This window comes from Giraffa tippelskirchi, chromosome 5 (assembly GCF_054371585.1).
Source record: "Giraffa tippelskirchi isolate mGirTip1 chromosome 5, T2T-mGirTip1v1.2.pri, whole genome shotgun sequence".
Lineage (NCBI taxonomy): Eukaryota > Metazoa > Chordata > Mammalia > Artiodactyla > Giraffidae > Giraffa > Giraffa tippelskirchi.
Window position 1 is genome coordinate 140620309 of NC_137279.1, and position 27670 is coordinate 140647978.

Consider the following 27670-nt stretch of genomic DNA (forward strand, 5'->3'; position numbering starts at 1 on the left):
AAAAAAGACTCAAATATAAGAGCTGAAACCAATCGAAGTTTCTCAAGTCAGCAGCACTATTTCCTACAGAGATAATCTATGCAAGTAGTATTTATCATTTAAACAGTCCTGATTCAAAGATCATTGATGATGTTATATTGTCAAAAGAAAGAACTTCTAACTGACAGTTTATTCAGCATGAGAAGGAAAGAATGAAGGAGGCTATTTGCATTTAGCTCACATTATAAAATAAAGCGAAAGTAAAGAGAACACTTTCCAAATGTGACACCAACTCCCCCCTCCCTCTTTTTTATTGAAGCTCTGTTTTAGTTTAGAAAGAAATTCTGAATTGACACTTAAATAGTGGCAGGGCAATTCTCTGCTTTGTGAAACGGTCTCTGGAAATGTACAATTATGCTGTCATCTTTAGCACTCCACATTGGACAAAGTTTAATTATTAATGTGTTTTCCTCAGAGAATGACTCGATCATGTCACAACTCTAGACAAATACAGCTAATGCAAAATCATAAAATATTCACTTGAATACTGCTGAACTGACAGGAAATTAATTCTATGAACACTTTTGATATTACCAGAAAATTAGTTTCAAACGCCTAAGACTGAAATAAATGTGTTCATAATTTGCTCAAGGGTAACGCTCATCTTGCAATCAGTTGGTGTCTTTTTAAAAATGTTACAAGTATTCAACATGGCTTTATGATAAAGAGGACAGCTAATGTAATGTATTATTTGTAGACAGTATTTTACTTGTAAACAGCAGGAAGTGAAAAATTGCTCTCTCAGAAATATTTAAACTCCAGTAATATTCTGCTATTTATCATTTTGTAGAGCTGAAGAAGTGCCATCAAAAAAAAATTTTTTCTTCAGAGACTGAGAAGCTTACAGAATGGTAATGGGATTTCAAACTTTTCACTTCAGATCACTCTCCCAAATTTTATAAAATACCTGAAAATTATTGAAAATGTTTAGCATCTTAAGGCTATTCAGTGTCCAACATTAGACAAATTAAAGATATCATGTTTTTTGATAGCTAAATACACCTAAAAGTACCCCGCAAAGAAGGGGAGAAACTTACTCCCTCCTCTGTGTTTGTCCAGTAATTTGCATAAATTTTAAAATTAATTCATATTTATTTGTGTACATATTTTCACTCTTGCACATCTAAAATCGCAAAAAGTCGCTGACTTCTATCCTTAGTGTGTAGTCAAGTGCTTGATGCAAAGACTATATGCATAAGTCATTTGGTAGATAATTGAATGAGTGGAAAACAAGGATAGATGAGAAGAATTTCATTAAAGTATTAATAAGGAAGATCAGTCAATATATAGTAAATCCATTTTTACAATAAAAAAATAACCTCTAAAGAACAATTTTAGCTAATTCTGAGAATGGCTTCCCTAGATAACAATGATTTCTGCTTTTCTGTAAACTATTCTGGACTTATAAATGTAAAATTTAAATGGTCAAAATTTGCTATAGCTAATTGATGAAAGCTATGCTAACGAGATGTTTCCTTCTAAGAATTTCAAATGTGAGACATTGTTAGAGGTAAGTTATATTTGATTGTATTTTACTAAGAAAGTTCTCCAACATGTAATGAAAGTCATATTTCTTTCCTCTCAAGAGTTCCAGCCTCTGTTCCTTCTAATAAGTGCTCCTTCTAGGTTAAGCTAATCATAGTCTATTTCTATTAATAGAAACCAAAAGAAACTTGATTCACATAATAATGTATTGTAAAACGTTTTGACAGTGTCTCACTGGACTAATTTTATGTTTTTAAACAAAATAATCTATAGAGCTATGTCTAGTGTTCTTAGCTCTTTCATGCTTTTTTCATAGACATGCATTTTATGTAATGTGATAAAAGTATTATTATAATTGTTGAACAATCATTTTATATCATCTGCAAATATGCTGTAATAAAATATTAAAAGGAGCATGGTTATTAATGAACCACACCAGTAAGATTTTAGTTTAATAGTTTTAACTTATTTTAAAAATTACAAGAATGAGGTTGTTCATTATCCCATAAAGCTACTTCTTATAATGAGAAATTGAATGGGAGCCTGAGTTAAATATGACTGTATAAATGCAAAAAGGCAAAATGAACAAAATTGAATATATTCATAGACAGTGAAATATAGCAAATTAATTGAACAATGAAAATATGAAAAATAATGGCTGTGTCTTTTTAAACTCAATGTCTTAATATTATCTTTAAAAGAGTGTTAAAATGCATACTAAACTTTGATACCTATTTTTTGTCTTTTTTCTTTTTTTTTCCAGGAACGGTTATTGATTCATGTTTACTAAAATAGAGACTTTCATGTTTACTGATTCATTCTGCAAACAAGTACTCAAAACATATTGTATACAAGGCATCGTACCAGGTGCTAAAAATAATACAATGGTGAGAAATTTTTCCTATCTTTAAGTAGTTTTTAATCTAGTAGTGACAAGAAAGTGACAAAAAGTTACCATATAGATTAAAATATGTCTGAATGCTGAGAATAATATATAAATTTTAGATGAAAGAAAAGGGGAATTATATTCAAAAGTACAGTTTTGAGAAGATTAAGTAATAAGATGACTTTAACAAGATGGAATTGGTCAGGAAAGGATGTTTTGTAAGATAAAGATACTTCTAGTTATACAGTTACGTGAGGAAAAGAATTCTTGCTGAAGTAAAGAGGATATTCAAAGAATAGCGTCTAGTTAACTAGTTAACAAAGTTAGCATCTAGGTAACCTGAGTGTTGCTGGAAAGGAGATTATCTTCCTCAGCCAGTAGTCAAATCTCTTTATATTTACAAATAAATTTATTATCTTCATGTTGCAGCAAAACTAATAGAGTTGTTTTCACTCCCTGAATATATTTCCTCTTTTCCCATTATCTTTTAAAACTATCCCAATCAGATTTTCATGTATATTTTCACTAGGTCATCTACATTGTTAAATCCAATTAAAAAAATGTTTGTGGACTATCAAAAGACTATTCACGGACTACCAAAAGAACTTGATCATTTTTCCTTCCTCGTTCCTTTTTCTTCACCTAGCTTCCAAATAACCCTATATTCTTGTTTTTCTCTCTCACTCTTTATGAGTTTTTTTTTTTTTTTCCATTCTCTCCAACCTCTTAATAACATTGAGGTATCCCAGGGCTTAGACCACGGGTGGCTTCTTTTTTATTGCCTATTTATTTTTTGTGATTTAATCCAATGCAAATAAAAGTTGAAGACTCCCAAATTTATATCAATTTAAGGGTCCTTAATTCTAGACTCATTTATCCAACTACTTCTAAAAGTCTGCATTTTAGTTATTGAAACAACATTTCAAAGCTGCACCTCTGATTGCTTTTCCAATGGAAGCCATTTTTACCCAGAACTTCCTTGTTAGGTAAAGGCAACTCCATTCTTCTAGGTACTCATATCAAAACTCATGGAGTAATTTTTGGCCACGCTCTTTCACTATTCTTTCTCAGATCCTGTTGATCCTAACTACACAATATATGTCCAGAGTCTGATCATTTCTTATCACCATCACTGCTACCACCTGATCTAAGTCTGTAGTCTCTTACATACATGTGTTCCTTGTTTCTAACCTAGTGTCCTTCAGTCTATTGTTAATACCACAGTCAAACTGATTCTGTTAAAATATAAACCAAACTCTATTTTTCTTCTGTTCAAAAATTGTACAACACATTCCTACTTCTTTCAGAATAAAAGTCAGAGTCCTTAAAATGGCTCACAGATTATTTCTTTACTTGGAATATTCCTCTCCCAAATCCAGATTTATTTGTTATGATGGTCAATTTTATCTGTCAACTTGGCTAGGCTATAGTACCAGTTATCCCATCAAACAGTAATCTAAGTGTTTCTGTAATGGTATTTTGTAGATGTATTTGACATCTAAATAAAGTCAGTTGGCTTTAAGTAAAGATTATCCTTGATAATCTGAGTGTGCCTGATCAAATCAGTTAAAAGGTCTTAAGAGCAGAACTAAATTTTTCCTGGAGAAAAGAAATTCTGCCTGTGACTACAGCATCGGCTCTTGCCTCAGCATGTAAGCCAATTCCTTATAATAAATCTCTCTTTCAAAAGAAATAAAGAAAGAAAGACAAATATCACTACAACGGATTTAACAAATACCTAAACCATCACGACCAGGAATATCAAAAACAAAAACCATGAAAAAATTTAAAAACCACAAAAACTGACTAGCTTACATATTCATCAAGCTCTTATTATACATGGGAGTGATTTTCTATAAAGTCACAAGAGCAATAAATTAGAGAATACTGGTCCATTGCTCTTAAGGAAAATACAGTGTTAAGTTCTAGTCACAGTATTTTTGTCAACTGATCAATGCATAACCTTAAATTATGTGTGTATTTGTTTAAAGGCACCTTATTTAATGTACATAATTGATTCATTAACATTGTACATTGTAACTTAAGCCTGAATAAAGATAATCTAACACATGTATTTTCTCAGTAAAGTATGTTTCAGACATTTTACACTAAAGAAAACAAACTTATAACTCCTCAATCCTGTTTTGGGTCCATATAAAAGCTCAAAAATGAGAGAAAAAATAGTGCTGATTAAACCACAAAAGTGGACTTTTTACAGTATGAGCTTAAAATAGGAAAGCATACTGTCGGCCTGTTTGACTACAGCTGGCAACATGTATTAGGTGACTCAGCTCTTTCACTTCTCCATGCATGTCTGTGAATGACCACAGTAATGCCAAGATTAATGGTTTGCATTGATTTGTGAGTTACAATTAAATTTTAGCAAGTAGATAAATTTGAAAATACAGAATCCATAAATAATGAGGATCATACACACATACCCCATGATTAGTATATACATATCCATGAATATACATAGATATGCACACATAAATCTGTGAACACATAAATCAGGGGACTGAATGCACACACACACACACACACACATGCACATATCTTTCTCTGTCTCAAAGAAAATACACACACTAGTTCTGTTTTGCAGTGGAAACTTATCTGACAGATTCTCCATTTATCTACTTTAAGTAAAGCTGTTCAAATTTCAACTTCTTAGTGAGGCCAAATTTGAGCACTATAGTAATTCCAATCCTCCTTAACCTGCTTATTTATTTTTTTATAAATGTCACCATGCTCTAATAATATATAGTATATTTATATTGTATGTTTATAATTATTTATTCATTCTGTTTCTTATTTATTCTCTATCTCAAGTTTAATGTAAATCTTACGAGAAAAAAGAAAAAGAAGTATTTTCTGTTCACTGATGTGTCACCATGGCTTAAAAAGATATTTATGATGCATGCTAATCAATATTTTTCAGTGAATGAATTAGGTACTTGATATAAACAGTGAGTTTTAAGATAGTTTATTTACTGTTCTCTGCAATGAATTAGAAATCAGATTGCTCCCTCTAAACTTATTCTTATTGGAAATTCTAGAGTAGGCAGAATGACATATATCTAAATAAGTTTGATGACATTTTTTTAACAAGTTTGTCTCATTCCCTGGTTGCTCAAATCTAAGAAACCAGCAGCACAGCCAGGTGGGACAATTAGTAAACAGTTTTTCCATGAAAAGTAGAACTAAAAAGAGGATTAAGTTAGATATAAAGACTTAGGATTGTGTATAAAGGTGATGGCTAAAACTGGATAAGTGCGTAAGCTGAGGAATAATATACAGACAATTCAATAGGACTGGAGAAGACATGAAGAGGAACCTAGAGAAATTCTAAGACCAACAAAATTTAAAAGCAGAAGGAAGAAAATGAGATAATTAAAGATATAGTGGAGAAAATACTATTTCTGTCATCTACCCATCTATCTACATACCTATTGACCTATCCCAATAGAGAAGTGCTTAACATGCCAATCATGAAGAGAAATTAATTTGTGTTTAAATAGACAGTCTGACCGTGACAGTGGGGAAAAATTTCTTCTTCCATACAAGCAATAAATGTCCATTAAAACAATGGTCAATTTTAATGTCTCATAGAACTGGTACATGGATTGAAACCAAAGGCTAACCCCTAACAAAGGCTGAATTTCCTTATGTGGCTACTTTAAGTTTAGGGGAGTAGGAAAATCTTAGAGCTAAAAGACAAAGCCACAATGATGGGGTGGATGAAAAATAGCCTTAATCAAAAAAAAAAAATCTTCTTCATGACATTTGCAAGCTTTTGGATCCTCATTAGTTGGATTCTCATAAGAGGCTAATGAAGTAAAAAGTTATAGGACAAACATTTTACTAAAAGTGTAACTCAGTCTTGTCCTTGATCAAATCCTGATAAGATGATGATCTCAGCATTTTACTTTACTGGGAGAGGAAAAGAGAGAGCTTTTATTGGTGGAAGATATTATCCATACTTACACAGGTCTTTTAATAAAATCTGGTTTAAAATTTTATAAAAATTACTATGCACACATGATGCAAGAAAATGTGACTAATAATCAAAGGAAAAAAAAACTGTTGAATGAAGCAGCAAAACTAAAATATCAACATTAATATGGTAAGGTAGGAAAGGATAGGAAAAATGGATGAGATATATGGATAATTTCAAATATATTGAAATCTATAAAGAATAAAAGACATTCTAGAATTAAAGAGTTTAATATCTGAATTTAAGAACTCACTAGATGGGTTTAACAACTGATGTAAAAAAAAAAAAAAGAAAAACATTAATGAACTCAAAGACAGAGCAATAGAAATCATTCAAAGCGTATTATAGAATAGAAGAAAAGAAGAATGGAAATCATAGAGAAATTTAGATTTTGCTAGGTAATCTACTATAATAAATTTAGAGGCTTTGAACAATAACTTTTTATTATTTCTTCACAATTGTGTAGGTTGACTAAATGGTTCTTTGGGTCTGGGCAGATTTAAGTGATCTCTCCTAGGCTAAGAGTTCATGCATCTGGAGTTATTTGGTAGGGGTGTGTGTGTGTGTGTGCATGTGGGTTTGCATGTGTTCACTCATGTCTAACTCTTCATAATCCCATGGACTATAGCCCGCCAGGCTCCTCTGTCCATGGTTTTTTTCCCAGGTAAGAATACTGGAGTGGGTTGCCACTTCCTACTCCAAGGCATCTTTGTGACCCAGGGATTGAAACCACAGATGCATCTCCTGCACTGGGGGACAGGTTCTTTACCACTGCACTAGTGATTAGATAATCAGGACAACTTCTCATAGCTATTATTTAATGGGTTATAGGATGGCCAGTTATTGTCCAGGGCATCTCATTTCTCTCCTTCCTGGCATTTTCTTGTCTAGAAGGCTAACTCAGATTAATTCATATGATGGTTTCAGGGTTCTAAGCATATGAGAGAGAACATGTTCCAATGCTGAAATAAGTTACAAGCATTGGTGGTGCTTTAGTCAATCATTCATATCCAACTCTTTGTGACCCTAAGGACTGTAGCCTACCAGGCTCCTTTGTCCATGGGATTTCCCAGGCAAGAATATTGGGGTGGGTTGCCATTTTCTTCTCAGGGGGAGCTTCCTGACCCAGGGATCAAATGCAGATCTCCTGTATTGCAGGCAGATTCTTTATCAATGAGCCACCAGGAAAGTCTTTTCAATCATTACTTGCACTGTAATTGCCCAATGTCTAGAGCCATTCAAACAGTCAAGACAATATTTAAAGAATGGAGAAACAGATTCTATCTTTTGATGGGAGAAGCAGCAAATTTCCAATAAAAGAAAGCTGTGCTTACCTGGAAGAGAGAAAATCAAAAACAAAAAAACAAAAAACTGTGGCCATTTTTGTAAATTACCACATTTGGAATTTGAAACCCCAGAAGAGACAGATGAATTGGATCAAATGTAATATTTAAAGAGTTAAACACTGAGCATTTTCCAAAAGCTTTCAAAGTCACCATATTCCAGATTTTAAAAAAGTATAAAACCACAAGCAGAATAATTTTAAAACAAACAAACAACAAAAAAATCTAAGCATACGTTAGTTCAACTATTAAAAAGAATACATTTTAAAGATAGACAATGACCCTTCAAAGAGACAAAAGTAGCATACTGGCCAACATCTGAACAAATATTGTGAAATCCAGAAGATAATGAAATAGCATTGTTACATCACTGAAAAATAAGTACCTATCAGAAGTGGAATAAATAAGTATCGCTAATATACAGGCTAAATAGAACACTTGCACGTTGGTAAAATCACTTTGGAAAGCTAATTAGCAACACATTAAAAAGCCAACATGCATCTTCCTTTTAACTCAGCAATTGCATTCCTAACTGTATATCCATCCAAAAATAAGGACATATGAACACCAAAATATATGTGCAAGACTGTTATAGCAGGTTATTTCATAATAGTTACTTATTGAAAACAATCTAAATATCATCAAAAGTAAGGTTGCTAAATATATTCTTACTTTTCATTCAGTGGAATACTAGTGTGATTTTTAATATTCACAGTGCAATATTTAGTAATTATCCTGAATTCCCACAAAGAAAGAAACTAGACTATACACAGAATATCATTATTCTCTTAAAAAGCAAAGAATGACTTTGTGGTTTACCATAATTCAGTTCTTACTCCTGAGGTACTATGATGAAAACCAGGTCAGAGGTCCTATACATAAAAACTTTAGAGTCTATGTCATAGGAAAGGGGTAGGTAAAAATTTATTTTATCTGCTGATAACCAGGTGAAAGAGAGATATCACTCTCTCTCTTCTCCATAAAGAAGGGATAAAAACCTTTACTTCTTGAAGAAGGAATCAAAAGGATTCTGAATTTTTACTCCAACATTTTGGAATAGAAACAAAATCTCTCCAGGGGCCGAATAGTCCCAGGTGTATTCATAGTTTACAACCTAAGGATGTTGCCTCTTTTTCTCTTGAAATATAAACACACACTGCTGTAGTTGGTTAAATCTCTCTGAAATTCTGTTAGATATAATTGTAAATTGAATTTCCATGACTTTCTTTGCCCAGTATCCTGAGTTTCCAGCAAAATTTATTCAGAGAGCTCCTACTCTATTTAAACACAAACACATTTTCTCTACACTTCATAACAACACAGTAATGTGAAAGAATAAACTACTTTTAAACTCAGCATCATGAATGAATCTCAAAGATATGATGAGTAAAGAAGTGAGAGAAAAAAGGAGTATGTACTCTCTGACTCTATTTATATAAAATTAAAGAATACATTAAACTATTTATGGTGATAAAAATCAGAAAAACAGTTCCCTCTGGATGGGAAGGTGAATAGGAAAGGGCATGTGAAAAAATTCTGGTGTTAGAATGTCTGGTGTTGGAATATATGTGGAGGTGGCACTGGTGTGTTTGTATGTAAAACTCAATAAAATTTACTCTTAGAATTTGTGCCCCTCCACACTTTATATTTCAGTAAAAAAGTGAATAAAAATAATTTTGCAAAGATTAATGTTTCAGTTAAAGAGGTAGATCCAATCAGAAGAGTTTTTTCATATTTTTCCAACAATATTTGTTAGTTCAAGTATAAAAGTAAAAAATATGCAAGGAGTTGGATTTCTCAGCAATTGAGAGTAAAAGATGCCATAGGAAATTTTATTAATGGTGACTGCTTTTGCTTTAAGTTTGATTGTGTAATTTATGCTAGGCAAATGAAATTAAAGTAGGAGATTCAGGAAGATTAAATAAAACATCTTCAAATAATATTTTTTAAAGTCTTTAAACTATTTCATTTAATCTTGTCAAAAATCAAGACACAGGAAAATTTTGCATTTCTGAAACGAAAATAGATGAAATTACAAACATTTAAATATCAAGGTTAGTTATTGGTGGGTAAGAAATCAGGACTTAGACTAAAGTTCAGCAATAATACCACTGCCTTAAAAAAAAAAAAAAAAGCTTATAGCACCATGTTCTCTAAGGTAAAGTATTTGAAAGAGCCAAACTATTAAATAAATTATGAGACATACATAATACAGAGCATTAGTAGGTTAAAAAAGAAGAAGGAAGGATAAATAAAAAGATTACTTCCAAGTGGTAAGTATAAAAACAGTTGCACTGTTTCTTTGTTGTATTTCCTAAAAATCAATCTTGGAAAAGGAATTTTGCACTTACGAGGCTTTAAGGATTGTATTCAACAATAATATCTTTAATCAACTGAGGAAGCAACCTCAGGCAGAGGGAGAAACTGAACTATGATGCAGTGCAAAAGAGGACTTCATTGGCCACAGAATCCTTGAGCTTGGATGATCTCCAGAGCTTTCCAAACTGATATAAGAGGTCCACTTCCTTGTATTTCTACATGGATCAGTCATTAGTTAAAGGCTACTTCAAGGACAGTCAGACGGGCTGAACTCAGTCAAAGCACCCGCTTCCTGTAGAGGGCAAATCAGAAGGTGACCTCACAGTGGCTGGCTGAATAAATACCTCAGTCTTTAAGGTAGAAGATCTGGATTGCATACCATTGTGTCCATTATAGTCCATTCATTGTACCACATGGATCTACCTTCTTTTTATAACTTTACTTTATGTAGAAATACTCTCCAAGGTCCTAATCTTTCTCTTTACCCAGAGAAATATATGAGAAAATTTCGCAGTACAAAATTTTGCCACTGTTGCTGGGTTGAAGTCAAACCTGATGTTGATCATCTGCCTCCTCTACTAGACTTTCAGCTAGGTTTTACTCAGTTTCAGCTAGCATCTCCATGTGCTACCTCAAGGAGTGAGCCACACCACACCCTAATCTCTGCAAGAGTCAATTTCCTTGTTACCATGTCCTTCCCAGTGGAGAAGGCAATGGCAATCCACTCCAGTATTCTTGCCTGGAGAGTCCCAGGGACGGAGGAGCCTGCTGGGCTGCCGTCTATGGGGTCGCACAGAGTCAGACAGGACTGAAGCGACTTAGCAGCAGCAGCATGTCCTTCTCAGACAGATTTTCATCCATTTGCCATCAAAATCAGTCACTGAAATGCCAAAAGAAGCTGCAGAAGATGGCCTCAGTTTCTAATATAACCTTCCTTTCTGATTTTAAGTGCAACACTACCTCCTGCTAATGATTAGTAATTTACTCATTCCAAGAGTAATTCCATTTCAATTATTTTTCTTGACTGCCTTTTCCATGGCATGCGGAGCCCGGCGTGAGAGAGGGGCAGCTACACGTTAAGATTTAATGGAAATTTTACTATGTCCCTTATACCTCAGTTGGTAAAAATTCTGCCTGCAATATAGGGCACTCCGGCTCGATGCCTGGGTCGGGAAGATCCGCGGGAGAAGCAATAGGCTACCCACTCCAGTTTTTGTGGCCTTCCCTGGGGGCTCAGCTGGTAAAGAATTCACCTGCAATGCTGGAGACCTGGGTTCGATTCCTGGGTAGGGAAGATTCCCTGGAGAAAGGAACGGCTACCCACTCTAGTATTCTGGCCTGGAGAATTCCATGGGTTCACAAAGAGTTGGACACAACTGAGCGACTTTAATTTTACTGTGTCCCTTAGAAAAAGTTCCCTCTGGGAACTAGATTTTTTATACTAAGGCTACAGTTGTGGAGACTGGAGGCATAAATTCCCCACACATGGGTCAGAAAATAAAATAGGAGCATTCAGTATACACCCCTTGGTCCAGTAGCCCAGGGATCTTCCTTTGTGAAGATGTGGCATCATATCATGCTCACTGAATTGTGGCATTTCCTTGGGTTGTGATTATACTCTGCCCTTGCAGAATATTATCTCTGAGTTACTATAGTTTCATCTTCAAGAAGCTGTTCTACCTCTTTATTATGCTAGTGGATTCTGTGCTGTGACATGATAAAAACCACAGATACCATGATGTAGTAACAAGGGCTGTACCTCCTTTTGTTATGGTATGCGGTGTTATGAAGAATAACATTGTGGTGGATCCGATTCTCAGCACATCCTGAAGGTTTCTTTCTGAAGATTCAAATTCTCTTTGAGCAGGTAGGTAGCAGGTCTGAAAAGTGCCTCCAAAGCCTCAAAACTGAGCAAGTGTGTTTGCCTTAAAAAGCAGAACTTTGGGTTTAAGAAAGAGGGAGAACAATTCACCAACAGGAAAAGAAAGTTATATTGCCAAGTGTGTGGGAATATTGCTCAGCAAACATTTCAAGATGTGATTGTCTCCAGTTAAAATCTCTGGGCACCAAACTTTTCCATTCGGGGGTCCTCTTCTTGCAGTATGGAAACTTGATAGAGTTGAGAATTAACTCTGGAACCCTACTACCATTTTATTGTCTTGGGTCTGATCCTCAGTTTTTTCTGTTCTCCAACTTTAGAAGGTAAGATGTTCTGTATGCTGTTAATGAAGTCTTCTAACATTCATCCATTGCTTAAATTAGATTTTTGATCATCCTCAGCCTTGAATTTTTTTTTCTCAATATATCAATAATACCCAATAACAGACATCCAATTCCATACTCCTTAAAATTACTGTTTTTCTATTTTCCTTGTACTTTCCAAATGTTTGAAATAATCTACCAGCCAACATACGCTATTTTATCAATACCCTTTACCAGTTTATAACCAGTGTAAGTTCTAATAGTTGTTTTACTACACCATGACATGGGCTAAGTATGTCACCTACCTGCTACAAATGATGAAAACCTCTTTAATAGCCAAGTAACCATTAATCTATTTCAAATCCATTTTTAACCTGCTTCCTCAGACAATTCCTGGCTTTTAAAACACCTCAGTTCAGTTCAATCGCTCAGTCGTGTCTGACTCTTTGCAACCCCATGGAGTGTAGCCTACAAGACTCCTCTGTCCATGGAATTTTCCAGGCAAGAGTATAGGAGTGGGTTGCCATTTCCTTCTCCAGGGGATCTTCCCGACCCAGGGATCAAACCCAGGTCTCCCGCATTGCAGGCAGATGCTTTACCATCTGAGCCACCAGGGAAGCCTAATTCCAAATAGAACAGTGGACACAATTTCAATGTATATTCTAGTCCTGTTCTTCAAGATGCTTAGTTAATGGTGGCTGGCATTCTTTAGTTTTAAAGTAAATTCCTGAAATTGGTAAATTATATTTATTAAATTTTTGAGTGAGAAAAAAAAAGATGTAATGGAGTAATTTATTTGAAAAGTCTTGTTTTCTTTTGGTTATTTCCGAGGAACAAAGTCTAATTTTCAGCATGTATATTCATTATATAATGTGTATGAATTTATATTTTAAATGAGTATAGATTTTAAAATTATAATTTTGCATAGCACAAGCCTTCAATTACAAAGAATGTCTTACTGTATTTGTTAAGTATCCCTTTGTTTTGATGTTATCATGAAATCAAATTTTTCTGCTATCCCAGTTGCAGTATGGTAAACTACTCTGTTTTGGTGATTACTTTTCCTTTCTTCTAACTGATTACAAACCAAATTGTAAAATGCTGGAAGCATTCAGGCTTAAATAAGTTTTCAACTTTAAAGCATGAAAAGCCTGTAGTAAAGATTTAATGAATTTACTTTTCTTTTCTTTGTATTTTATGGTAACAGTTGAAGCCCATGGCAGTTCCTGTTTGTCAGATGGATTTAACACCAGCCATGAGATTATAATATAAGATTTATAATTGAGATTTTTATTTAGGAATGCCACGTGTTTCTGTGGAGCTTCTTAGTGTCAGAGTTAAATTTTAAAAGAACGGAAAAAACAAAAGTGTAAGACTCTTGCAAATATGAAAAAAATGAAAATCATTTCAATAATAAAATGAATTGAGATATAATATAAAACTATATGACTATATTAATGCTTTTATATATTTTCTTCATATAAAATATAAATGGCAATCATGCATAAGCAGAAAAGAGCATCATCACAGGGGATTTCTTTTTTTTTAAACTTGAGCATTTATGACACCATAACATAGTGGTTAGGAAGAGTCTGAAATTCACATACCAGGTTTTCTATTTGCAAGTTAATTGACCTTAGGCTAATTTAAACCTTTAAACATCTATATCTTATTTAAAAATGATTAACAAGAATAGCACTGATCTTACACAATTGAACCTAAGTTTAAATGAACATTTGTCAAAATGACCAAAGCTTAATTTTGCTTAAAACAAAGAGTCTGAGGACCTTCCTAGTGGCCCAGTGGTCAAGAATCTGCCTGCCAATGCAAGGAACACAGATTCAATGCCTGGTCCAGGAACTGAGATCCCACATGCCACAGGGCAACTAAGCCTGCACACCACAGCTACTGAGCCCATGCACTGAGGGCCCCTGATCTACATCAAGAGAAGCCACCACAATGACAAGTCCGTGCACTGCAAATAAAGAGTAGCCTATGTTTTCCACAAATAGAGAAAGCCCACACCCAGCAATGAAGACCCAGCACAGCCATAATAAGTAAAGAGTTATAACAAAACTAAAGAGTCTGAAACAGTCTGACTCTGGTCATATGACTTGCTTTGGCCAATCATGGCTGAGAAGTGTGACTAAGAGACTTGGGAAGTACTCATGCTTGCACTCTCGCTTCTCTGCCTTTGCCATGTGGCAAGGTGGAGAAAAAGAGACCCAGAGATTAGAGCCAAATTGCACCCATTATTCAAATTTTCATTTAAGATGAGCTGATAGTGCTAAAAATAAAAACTGAGGCATACTTTAAAATTTATAAAAAATTTCAAAATTATAAGAGATTATTTCAGCATTAAGTCAAAATGGTTGTCTGAGGAGGACTTATAAATAGCTGAGAAGAGAAAAGAAGTGAAAGGCAAAGGAGAAAAGGAAAAAAATATATTCATCTAAAGGCGGAGTTCCAAAGAATAGCAAGGAGAGATAAGAAAGTCTTCTTAAGTGAACAATGCAAATAAATAGAGGAAAATAGAATAGGAAAGACTAGAGATCTCTTCAAGAAAATTGGAGATATAAGGGAACATTTCATGCAAAGATAGGCACTATAAAAGACAGAAACAGCAAGAACCTAACAGAAGCAGAAGAGATTAATAAGAGTGGCCAAGAATACACAGAACTATACAAAAAAGGTCCTAGTGACCCAGATAACCACAATGATGTGGTCACTCATCCAGGCAGATATTCACAAGTATGAAGTCAAGTGAGCCTTAGGAAGCATTACTATGAATAAAGCTAGTGGAAGTGAAAGAATTCCAAATGAGCTATTTCAAATCCTGAAAGATGGTGCTGTTAAAGTGCTGTATTCAACATGTCAGAAAATTTGAAAAATACTGAAGTGGCCCAAGGACAGGAAAAGGTCAGTTTTCATTCCAATCCCAAAGAAAGACAATGCCAAAGAATGTTCAAATTACTGTACAGTTGTACTCATTTCACTTGCTAGCAAGGTTATGCTCAAAATTGTTCAAGCTAGGTTTCAAAAGTACATGAACCAAGAACTTTCAGATGCTCAAACTGGATTTAGAAACAGCAGAGGAACCAGAGATCAAATTCCCAACATTTGTTGGAACATAGAGAAACAAGGGGATTCCAGAAAAACATCTACTTCTGCTTCATTGGATATGCTAAAGCATTTGACTGTGTGGATCACAATAAACTTGAAAAATTTTAAAGGGATGGGAATATCAGAACAACTTACCTGCCTCCTGAGAAACTTGAATGTAGGTTAAGAAGCAACAGGTAGAACCAGACATGGAACAATGGACTGGTTCAAAATTGGGGAAGGAGTACCTCAAGACTGTATATTATCACCCTGTTTATTTAACTTATATGCACAGTACGCCATATGAAATGCTGAGGTGGATGACACAAGCTGGAATCAAGATTGCCATGAGAAATATCAACAGCCTGAGATATGCAGATAATATCACTCTAATGGCAGAAAGTGAGGGGGAACTAAAGAGCCTCTTGATGAAGGTGAAAGAGGAGACATGAAAAAGATGGCTGAAAACTCAACATTTGAAAAACTAAAATCATGGCATCCAGCCCCATCAGTTCATGGCAAATAGTTGGGGAAAGAGTGGAAATAGTGACAGATTTTATCTTATTGGGTTCCAAAATCACTGCAGATAGTGACTGCAGCCATGAAACTGAAAGATTCTACTCCTTGGAAGAAAGTTAAGACAAACATAAACAGAGTATTAAAAGGCAGAAACATTACTTTGCCAACAAAGATCCATATAGTCAAAGCTATGGTTTTTCCAGTAGTCATGTATGGATGTGAAAGTTGGACCACAAAGAAGGCTGATGCCAAAGAATTGATGCATTTGAACTGTGTTGCTGGAGGACTCTTGAGAGTCCTTTGGACTGTAAGGAGATCAAACCAGTCAATCCTAAAGGAAAACAACCCTGAATATTCACTGGAAGGACTGATGCTGAAGTTGAAGCTCCAACACTTTGGCCACCTGATGCGAAGAGCTGACTCATTGGAAAAGACTCTGATTCTGGGAAAGATTGAGGGCAGGAAGAGAAGGGGGCATCAGAGGATGAGATATTTGGGTGGCATCACCCACTCAATGGACATGTGTTTGGACAAACTCCAAGAGCTAATGAAAGACAGAGAAGCCTGCTGTGCTGCAGACCATGGAATTGCAAAGCGTCAGACAGGATTTAGCAATTGAACAGCAACATCCATCTAAACTGGGCAGTGCCAAACCAGAAGTGGTTAGGAACACCACTAAGAGGAGGGTGACAGGAGTTCTAGGAGAGACTTTTATAGAGAAAAGACAGAAGCAAAGTAAGAAAATTATTGATTGGCTGTAACTTAAAGCCTAATTGGTTGTTTGTGATTAATTGTCCTTAGGTATCGATTTTATAACCCTGAGGCATTCAAAGGCTTAGATTTAGGTTTGTGTAGGTAGGCTACCAGGCCTTTAGAGCCATCTGAGTCTAATGACCTCTTTGTTTAATTAATTTAGCAATAGCCATCCAACTTTCAGACATGTGAGCAAACCAAGCTAAAACCTTCAGAATTACTTATTTGACACTGTGTTAATTCCATATACATGAGCAATGAGTACTCATTTTACATGACTGAGTGAGTTTTGGTTTGTTTGTTTGCTTGTTTTTTCTCTTTTTTTTGTAATATTGTTGTTGGTCCTGTCCGTTTGGGGGGACATGTATTTATGATGTTTATCATCATGATAAAATATAACCTAAAAAACTCCATGAACGGAGAACATTTTTATCTGGGACAGTGATATTCTGAGTTTATTGCTTAGATTATCTTCAAATGCTTTTTTTCAGCTCTAATCCCAGTTCTCTTAAATTTTATGAAAGGAAACATACTGGAGAGAAACCCATATGTGTAAAATACGTGGTTGAAGATTTTTTTCTCAAAAAAGTTTACAAAATCATGAAAAAAATAACACTGTGCTCTGTACTTGGTATTGAATTGTATGTGATAAGATTCTGGAAAAAAAAAAAGGATATATGTACATATAAAACTGTGACTGGGGCTTCCCAGGTGGCGCTAGTGATAAAAATCCACCTGCCATTATGAGAGACATGGGTTTGATCCCTGGGTCAAGAAGATCCCCTGGAGAAGGGCATGGTAACTCACTCCAGTATTCTTTCCTGGAGACCATGGACAGAGGAGCCTGGCAGGTTACAGTCAATGGGATTGAACAGAGTCAGATACAATTGAAGCAACTCAGCATGCATGCTTCCTTAGTGGACCCCAGTCTGAATTTGAATATTGAATTGGCATGATAAACTACCTACCTTTTTTTTTTTTCAGAAGTGCCAATCTAGTCATTTAGACATATAAAATTGCATACCTATCACAAAAAGTTAGTGCATCTCCACTAAAATTGCATTTTCTCAAGAAATAGATCTGTATAGAGAGAATGATGGTTGTGGTGGTTTAGTCACTAAGGCATATCTGACTCTTGTGACCCCAAGGACTATAGCCTGCTGGGCTCCTCTGTCCATGGGATTCTCCAGGCAAGAATACTAGAGTGGGTTGCCATTTCCTTCTCCAGATAGAGAGAGTAGAGTTTACAAATATTTTCACTTTTATTATCTCATTAGGTATGGATTTTTGTGCCAGCATCAATACCAAAACTAATTTGAATATCATCTGAAACTGTATTTTACACCATAAAATTAACAAATGTGTTAAATAACTGAGTATAGGAGTTACTATTCAATACATGTCAACAGATTGACTAAACTCACTTGTAGTTTCATAAAAACTAATAAAACTAATAAATGAATTCACCAAGGTAGCAGGATACAAGATTAATATATAGAAATATGTTGCAATTCTTCACATAATAACAAAATATTATAAAGACAAAGTGAAAAAAAAATCCCTTTTAAAATTGTGTCCAAAAAGAAAAAAAAAAAAAACCCTCTGGGAATAAACCTAATCAAGGAGATAAAAATCTTATATGCTGAAAGTTATAAAGATTGATAAAGGATACAGATGATGATTCAAAGAAAGAGAAAGATGTTAAGCTCTTGGATTGGAAGAATTAATGTTATCAAAAGGGTAGTGTGACCCAAAGCAATCTATAGATTTAATGCAATCCTGATCAAATTATCTATACTATTTTTCACAGAACTAAAACTAGTAATTCTGAAATTTATATGGAACCACAAAAGGCCCGGAATTCCTAAAACAATCCTAAGAAAAAAGAACAAAACTGGAGATGTAACCCACCCAGAATTCAGACAATCCTACCAAGCTACAGTAATCAAAACAGTTTGGTGCTGGCACAAAAACAGATGTATAGATCAATGAAACAGAGTTTAGAAATAAACCCACATATCATCAATCAATTAATCTTAGGCAAAGGAGGCAAGGATATACAATGGACAAAAGATAGTCTCCTCAGCAAGTTGTATTGGAAATCTGAACAGCATCATGTAAATAAATGAGGTCAGAACACTCACTCACATCATACACAGAAATGAACTCAAAATGACTTAGAGACTTAAATATGAGACATGACATCATAAAATTCCTCAAAGGGAACATAGGCAAAATATTCTAACATAAATATCAACAATATTTTCTTAGATGTAAGTCTTCCAAAACAAAAGATATTAAAGTAAAAATAAACAAATGAACCTACTCAAAATTAAAAGCTTTTGCATAGCAAATAAAATCATAAACAGAACAAAAAGATAATTTATGGACTGGGACAAAATACTTGTTGTTGTTCAGTCACTACATTGTATATGACTCTTTGCAACCCCATGGACTGCAGCATGCCAGGCTTCCCTGTCCTTACTATCTCCTGGAGTTGCTCAAACTCATGTCCATTGAATTAGTGATGCTATCCAATGATCTCATCCTCTGTCACTTGCTTCTCTTCCTGCCCTTTGTCTTTCCCAGCATCAGTGTATATGTGTGCAAGGGTGTGAGGTCAGCCATGTCAGGGTCTTTTCCAATGAACTGGCTCTTCGCATCAGGTGGCCAAAATATTGGAGCTTCAGCTTCAGCATCAGTCCTTCCAATGAATATTCAGGGTTGATTTCCTTTAGGATTGACTGGATTGATCTTCTGCAGTCTAAGAGACTCTCAAGAATCTTCTCCAGCACCACAATTTAAAAGCATTAATTTTTTGGAGTTCAACCTTCTTTATAGTCCAAATCACATCTGTAGATGACTACTGGGAAGACCATAGCTTTGACTAAATGGACTTCTATCTGCACAGTAATGTCTCTGCTTTTTAATATGTTGTCTGGGTTTGTCATAGCTTTTCTACCAAGTGGCAAGCATCTTTTAATTTCATGGCTTCAGTTACTGTCCACAGTGCCTTTGGAGTCTAAGAAAATAAAATCTGTCACTGTTTCCACTTTTCCCCCATCTATTGTCCATGAAATGATGGGGCCTGATGCCATGATCTTAGTTTTTGGAATGTTGAGTTTTAAGCCGTCCTTTTAACACAATATTTGGAAGGCCTTAACTGCCAAAATATATAAACAGCCCATACAGCTCAATATAAAGCAAACAACCCAAACAAAAAATGCGTAGAAGATTTAAATAGACACTTCCCCAAAGAACACATGCAGATGACTAACGGGCATAAGAAAAGATGCTTAATTTCACTGAATATTATTAGAGAAATGCAAATCAAAACTACAATGAGGTATCACCTCATACTGGTCAGAATGGTCGCCATCAAAATGTCTACAAAAAAAATGCTGGAGAGGTTGTAGAGAAAAGGGAACATTCCTACACTGTTGGTAGGAATGTAAATTGGTACAACCACTATGGAGAACAGTGTGGAAATTTCTTTAAAAACTAAAAATAAAGCTACCATAGCATTCAGCAATCCCACTTCTGGCATATATCTGGAAAATATGAAAACTCTAATTCAAAAAGATATATGCACCCCAATATTCATAGCAGTAGTAGTTACAATAACCACCTAAGTGTCTATCAACAAATTAATGCATAAAAACATGTGGTACATATGTATAGTGAAATAAATATTATTCAGTCCTAAAATAAGAAATAATACCATTTTCAGCAACATGAATAGACCTAAAGGTTATCATACTAAGTGAAGTAAGTCAGAGAAACACAAATATTTTATGTGATATAACTTATATGTAGAACATAAAAAAATGAATTATTTACAAAACAGAAACAGACTCATAGAAAACAAACTAATGGTTATCATAGGGAAGAAAGGGAAGATAAACTAGGAGTATGAGGTCAACAGATACACATCACTATGAATAACACAGATAAGCAAAAGAATTTAATATAAAGCATAGGATAATATATTCAATATCTTATAATACCTACAAAGGAAAAGAATGTGAAAAATAATATACGTGTGTGTGCATATGTGTGAGTGTTCTCATTCGCTCAATCGTATCCAAGTCTTTGCAACCCCATGAACTGGAGACCATCAGGCTCCTCTACCCATGGAACTTTCCAGGGATGAATACAAGAGTGGCATCCCATTTCCTATTCCAGGTATCTCCCCAACCCAAGGATTGAAACTTCTTCTCTTGTATCTCTTGCACTGGCATGCAGATTCTTTACCACTGGCACCACCTGGAAAGTTTATACATATGTATGTATGTATGTGGAGAAGGGAGAAGGCAATGGCAACTCACTCCAGTACTCTTGCCTGAAAAATCCCATGGACGGAGGAACCTGGTGGGCTATACAGTCCATGGGGTCGCGAGGAGTCGGACATGACTGAGCGACTTCACTTTCACTTTCACGCACTGGAGAAGGAAATGGCAACCCACTCCAATATTCTTGACTGGAGAATCCCGGAGATTTGTTGCTGCAAATCCCTGGTGGGCGGCTGTCTATGGGGTCGCACAGAGTCACACACGACTGACGCGACTTAGTAGCACCAGCAGCAGCATGTATGTATGTATGTATGTATGTATGTATGTATACATATCTGAATCACTTTGCTGTATACATGAAACTAATGCAATATTGTAAACCAACTGTAGTTCAATTTAAAAAAAAAAAAACCTGTAATTCATCTTTACTTTTCAATATCTCATAGTTTGGTATAAATAATTTAAAAGAAATAAATAGTAAGATCAGTTTTTAGATACCTGAATAAGAAGTTCTTATTAAACATACAACTACATGTACTGGTTATTTATGTGTGTTTGCAGAAAGGTCTGTGTCAGAGGAACAAGAAAGGTCTGTGTCAGAGGAACAGTTATTTTGGCTAATAAAATTTAAGGTGAAGGAGATTGACTATGGGAAAAATAGGAAAAAATGAAATGTAGAACTCTAAAATATAAGATGCTTAAGAAGCAGAATGAGAAAGAACATTCAGGGAATGAAGCTGAAACTTAATCCAAAAATTAGAAGAACTATAGAAACTAAGCTGGAAGAAATTATTAAATAATGATTTTAATAAGATGATAATTGATGTGATAACTGTGGATCTGACTGATAGTAAGATGAAACAATACATAGGGCAAAATGAAGACTCTTTAGCAATTATGCACATAAAGAAGTAAAATAGATTAAGAGCTACAGTACAAAGGTATGAGGGGAAAATTGTTGTTTTGGAATTAATGATGGTTCATTGATTTTCTATGATACATAGAAAAATTAGTGGAAAAATATTATTGAAGACATAGAAATAATTAATTGATAGTAAATGTTTCTTGAAGAAAATGTGATAGAATAAAACAATAATGCTAAAGGAAAAAAAATTACATAGTAACCCAAGATAGGAGACTAAATCTCTTTGTTTCCTTTGTAAAAGAAAAGGAGATAAAGCTGAATTCAGAGACAAATATAGATGATGAGATAAGATGTATAAGAAATGAATGTTTAACAGGTACAATTTCTCTAGGCAGCATGACACAAGGTCATCAGCTGAGGGGATATAGAGATTTTATAAATAAAGATTCTATATACATAGATTTGGGCTTCCCTGGTAGCTCAGTTGGTAAAGAATCCATCTGCAATGCAGGAGACCCCAGTTTGATTCTTGGGTTGGGAAGATCCCCTGGAGAAGGGATAGGCTAACCACTCCATTGTTCTTGGGCTTCCCTGGTGACTCAGACAGTAAAGAATCTTCCTTCAGTGTGGGAGTCCTGGGTTTGATCCCTGGGTTGTGAAGATCCCCTGGAGGAGGACATGGCAGCCCACTCTAGTATTCTTGCCCAGAGAATCTCCATGGACAGAGGAGCCTGACAGACTACAGTCCATGGGTCTCAAAGGGTTGGATATGACTAAGCACAGCACAGCATACACAGATTTACATTTATGGGATTATATGTGTGTGTGTGTGTGTGTGTGTGTGTGTGTGTATCTATGTGTATATATATGAGGTAGGGGAAGCCAGGGAAAGGAAGGAAAGAGAATGAAAGGCAAGCAGAGAGAGGATGGAATTAAAAAGTTGAGAAAATTGGTGAAGATTCCAGGGGGAACAGAGGCTGCCGAGATACAGTTATTTAAATGTCTACTGGATCTGTTTTTATACCATGCCCATAAACTTAGCTGCATCTAATTTTCATTCTTTCTTAAAAGTTTTGGTAGGCTTGATTTGTACTTTCTCAATTCAGTTAATTAATATTTAAACAACAACAATATTATTGCTATTGCTGAATGTTTTCAATGTCTCATTTAAGTTTAAAGCATTTTCAATGTAATAATCTGCACAATTATATGATCATTTAATTTTTAATTTAATAATTGTCCTTCATTCTTAGTATTAGAATTTCAATCATAAATGTGAGTAACTGAAAGTTGCATTTCATTGTTCCCTAGATATTTAATTATAAGATAATATACAAGTAGTTTTAAAAGTCAGGACAGAGTCACAAAATATAACCAGAAAAAATAGAAAATAATCAGCTAGCATATAAGCATTATTAAAGAATATATCACAATAAAAAACAAATCCATACTAGTGATATATATAAACATATAGATTTCATTCTACTTTAGAAAGCAATGTAAAACTATGAATAAATATTTTCCCAACTATGAATGATTAAAATGACACATATAGTTACATACAATATATAATGTATTGCTTATTTATTATGTATTAATCATGAAAACTTTAAGCAAAATTATATGCACTATATATTAAAAGTAGGATTTTCTTCCAAATAGCTTCTGCTCCAAATTTATAACTCTTATTTGAGGAGTAAATAAGTAATATGGAAATGATATGAAATAACAAAGGAGTATTACTTTTCATAAGTAATGAGGAGCCAACTCAGAATACAAAAACATCTGTTTAAGCAAAATGGCAAACATCTCTATATTTGGTAACATAAGCTACTCTAATCATAGCATAAAATGTTTTCATTTTAATTCATACTAACAGTAATTAAAGCATTCTGAGATGTTATGTTTACAAATTCTATGCATCTTTAACCTATTGCATAAAATGAGTCCATAAAGGTTTGCCTCTCATGTAATGTATTCGTTAGTTTGGTTTCCAACTTTAATCCAGAATTATAAAATTTCAAATAATCAGATAAAAAGCATAAACATCCACCTAAATGATTTTCTTAATTATTTTTGTTTACATAGAGAAGTTCTGGCCAGTATGCTGGGTGATCACATTGCTTTGTAAATGGAAGAATTCTACTTTTATTAAGTTGTGGCATCCTATTTATGTGGCTCAATAGGTCTCAAAACAAACCCTTTCTTTAAAGATTTATGGGAGAAAAAAAGTAATTAATGAACAAGGAAGGTGCAGCCTCAAATTATTTTATTAAGTCATTGCCAAATCATTAAAGCTAAATGCAGTTTGTTTCCCCCCAGCCTCAGAAAGAAAAACGGAAAGGAAATATTTCCTTATCACAACCTTCTCTTCAAATGTTTGTGTTGAGAATTCATAAGGCATTTCTGCACTCAAACAATAGAAGAAAAAAGAAAAATTCCTGGAAAAAAAGAAACAGAATGATTTCTAAAATAACAATTCCAGGGAAAAGAAGAGAAAGAGCAATGAGAACATAGATTGCAATCAAGTTTTGAATCTGAGACTATTCTGTAACTCACTTCACCACTGATCACTGTAGTCTGATTCCTACAATGTACTGGGAAAGTTTTGTCATACATAGTCTTGGCTTGGCTAGTGAAGATGAGCCTTAGGGTAAACGTTGCAAGTACTCACTGGGCATGTGAGGGAATAAATATCTCAAGGAACTCACTTCAGTAGGCTCTGAGGCCAAGGTACGCAGGGCTTCAGAAGCTACATTCTTATGCTCATTTCATGCTTTAGTCAGGCAGCCCCTTATTAAACAGCTACTGTGTTCACAACACAGCAATAGAGAGTAGCTGTTCATGTGACTATGCGAGTTTTGGCCCTACTGCTACTCATCCATGCGGCCATAACCTCAATCAGAGACTCAAACATGATCCCCGTTGTGTCTTTGATTGTAGGATGACTCCTGGCAAATTGGATAGAAAGAGGGAAAAAAAAAGAGAGTTTTGCTTTTGAATTCAATTTGCTATGGTTATAGACCCAATCATTGTACCTTTTATGATTTGTTAAAAGAATTCCAGGTGCAAGGGCTATTATAGCAGAGGGCATGTAGTATTCATGAGGCACCATATAGGGAAATATAGACGCCCAACAATCCAACCAACTTGCTTGATCTCTCTACTCTCTACATGTCAAGTGTCTCTGTCCTGGTGCCTCTTCCTTGTGAGAAAACACAAAAGGCAATGAATAACCCATTATCCACATGGTAAATTTTAGACTCAGTTTTTGTCTGTGAAAATGAATAGATATCTTTGGAACCAATTTTAGAAGTCATAGGTTTCAGGTCCTGTTGTCACTTACTTTGTTAACTTGGACAAGTTATTTAACCTTTCTGAGCTCAAGTTACCATGTCTATGAAACTGAAATAATAGCAGCTAACTCACAGAGTGCTCTGAGACAAATGCTATAAGTGAACAGGCTTTGGAAACTGCAAAGTATAGCACCGTTTAAAGTATTATTATGGATCATAGTTTCTCTTTTTTGGTACAAAATGTAGATAAAACTGGAATTCTTTTTCTGTTTCTATGTTCCTTTCTGGGTCAATAAAGTTTATCAATGGAAAACATTGTCCGTAGTGCCCAGACCAGAGATGGATATAGTTATGACTTAAATGGTTCCATTTCAATCTTTAAACAGAATATCCATAGAAAAAGAGGTTACTGACTTATTGACTTCCTAATGTCTAATGTGCTTTATTTATTTTGTGTTGGGAAATCTTGTGAGGTATGAAACACAGTGTTAAACTCTCTATTTCAGTATCACCTTTTTCATAGCCTAAATTTAGCATTGAAAGTAGAGGTCAAAGTTAGGTATAGTCATATAAAACCTTTGACAATCTTTTTGTGTAACAATAGACAAAAACATTTAACAAGACAATATTCACAGGCATGCCAACCCTGCCATGACCACTTTTTACCCTCTAAAGGCAAATCTGTCTTCTTTCTTATTTTCAGTGAAGAATTCTGACATTGCCAGGTCCATTCCTGAGAGGTTGATAAAGGTTCATGAGGACAGAAAATGAAAACGATAAACAGAGAGGGGAATGAGGAAGAGAGAAAGGAGAGAAAACAGAGGAGAGTGGAGAATTGGAAGAGTAGGAATGGTTGATCTGTATCTCAAGGGTAAGTATCTCTTTGGAAGAAAGAAATAGTAGACATAAAAGGAAAGAGAGAAGGACTAGAAGAGAAAGAAAATCCTTCAATTCTACAAAGCTTCAGATTGGTTACTGAGAATGAAGAGAAATAAAATTTGGGGGAAAAGTAGCTGCCACCAATGTATTAAAATGGAAACAAATAAGAATAGAGGATCTACAAGGTATGTCATTATGTCCAGTGAATACAGGTTTAATTTTAATTGCATTTATCAATTTTTATTTCTTGGGCTATAAGTCTCAATGCAAAGATGGGTATGCATGATCCCAGGTATATTCTGTTGACATTTTAATGTTTTAAATGACAAATTATATCAACAGAAAACCCATATGTCAAAGGATGTTCTTTAACTGTTTAGTCCTTTGTAATTTATCAAATCTTTGGTTGAAATCAAGTATATTTCACACAGTCTTGTTACATAGTGTGCATTCTCTGCTTAGATCAATATCACTTACACTGATTGAAAAGAAAATTTGATTTTATTATCCTGGAAAAGTGGCATCACTTTGAAATTTATTTATCAAATATAATACTATCTAATATTTATTTAGCATCTACTCCATGCCAAACACTGTCCATATTTTAAATCATTTTGTGGAACACTAATGGTCTCTCAATTGAATTTAAACTAGGAATTAGCCACAGGACATTGTTATAGACAAAAAATTTTCAAGTTGAAAAGCATTATAATTAAGAATGAGCTATATATATATATATATATATATATATATATATTACTTTTCAAGTAATTCTTGAAATTTTTGCTTTAGTCATACTGTAAATGAAATACATAGAACTGCTTTTAGCCCTGAAAAACAGGTTGGCATATAGTGCCAATATTTTGCCAGTGCTACTTATTCAAAGCACAGTAGTTAAACTTAATTAAATCTGAGAAAAAAATATTTGTTTAGTTCTAGGAACCAGAGCAACAAATGACCAGTAGGAGCAAGATTGTTGGAAAAATGTGTTTCTGAAGATAATAAGTTGACATATTAACTTGTGCTTCTTAGGAAAGTAAGTGGAAGAATGGGTAAGAGTAATCAGATAGCATTCTCTAATTAATATTATATACATTACACCATGTTGGAAAGAAAATAAATTTAATTTTTCTGTAAATATTCTGTGTCCTAAAAAATTGAAGAGAAATTAAGGCCAGTTAAGAACTATGCTTTAATGCCAGAGCTCTATCTAACCTTGTTCTCAATAAGATGAAAGAGTAGCTTACAGACAATTTGGTCTAAGAATCTAAGAAAATTGATCTTCAAGGACTTTGATATGGGGAAGTTTTGATGGTAAATTTAACCTTTGCTATTATATAAGCCCTCTTTTGAAACAGTGAACTTGATTTTACTGACTTATAAAAGCTCATCCATTGTTTCTAAACAGACTTTTTCATCTTAACGTGTTATTAATATTGCTAGTATTTTTTTGCTCAGAAACAAAACTAGTGTGAACATTTTGCAAAGTGAAAACTATGCAGTTCATAGAAAACTACCGCAAAAAGTTTTGTTTTTTTTTTTAGATATGCAGAAAGTTTTTGTTCTACTAGTATTATTTCTTTCCATTCTTCCTCACAAAAAGGCATTTTCACTTTATGTAGTAAGAAGGAAATGAAGTGATTATTGCAACAAATGTGGGATAGAACTAGTAAAAGCAGAGAGCATGGTTTGTATT

At 34.4% G+C, this 27670-nt stretch overlaps 1 long non-coding RNA gene across 1 annotated transcript in view; it reads left to right on the forward strand.

Annotated features, from left to right (window-relative positions):
- Nucleotides 1–27112, forward strand: part of LOC145505094 (uncharacterized) — a 29931-nt gene extending 2819 nt beyond the window's left edge. Inside the window, exons 2-5 of the long non-coding RNA XR_014052837.1 lie at nt 830–890; nt 2288–2411; nt 25799–25966; nt 26908–27112. This is a non-coding gene — a long non-coding RNA (uncharacterized LOC145505094). The remainder of the gene's footprint in view (nt 1–829; nt 891–2287; nt 2412–25798; nt 25967–26907) is intronic.
- The last annotated feature ends 558 nt before the right edge of the window (nt 27113–27670 follow it).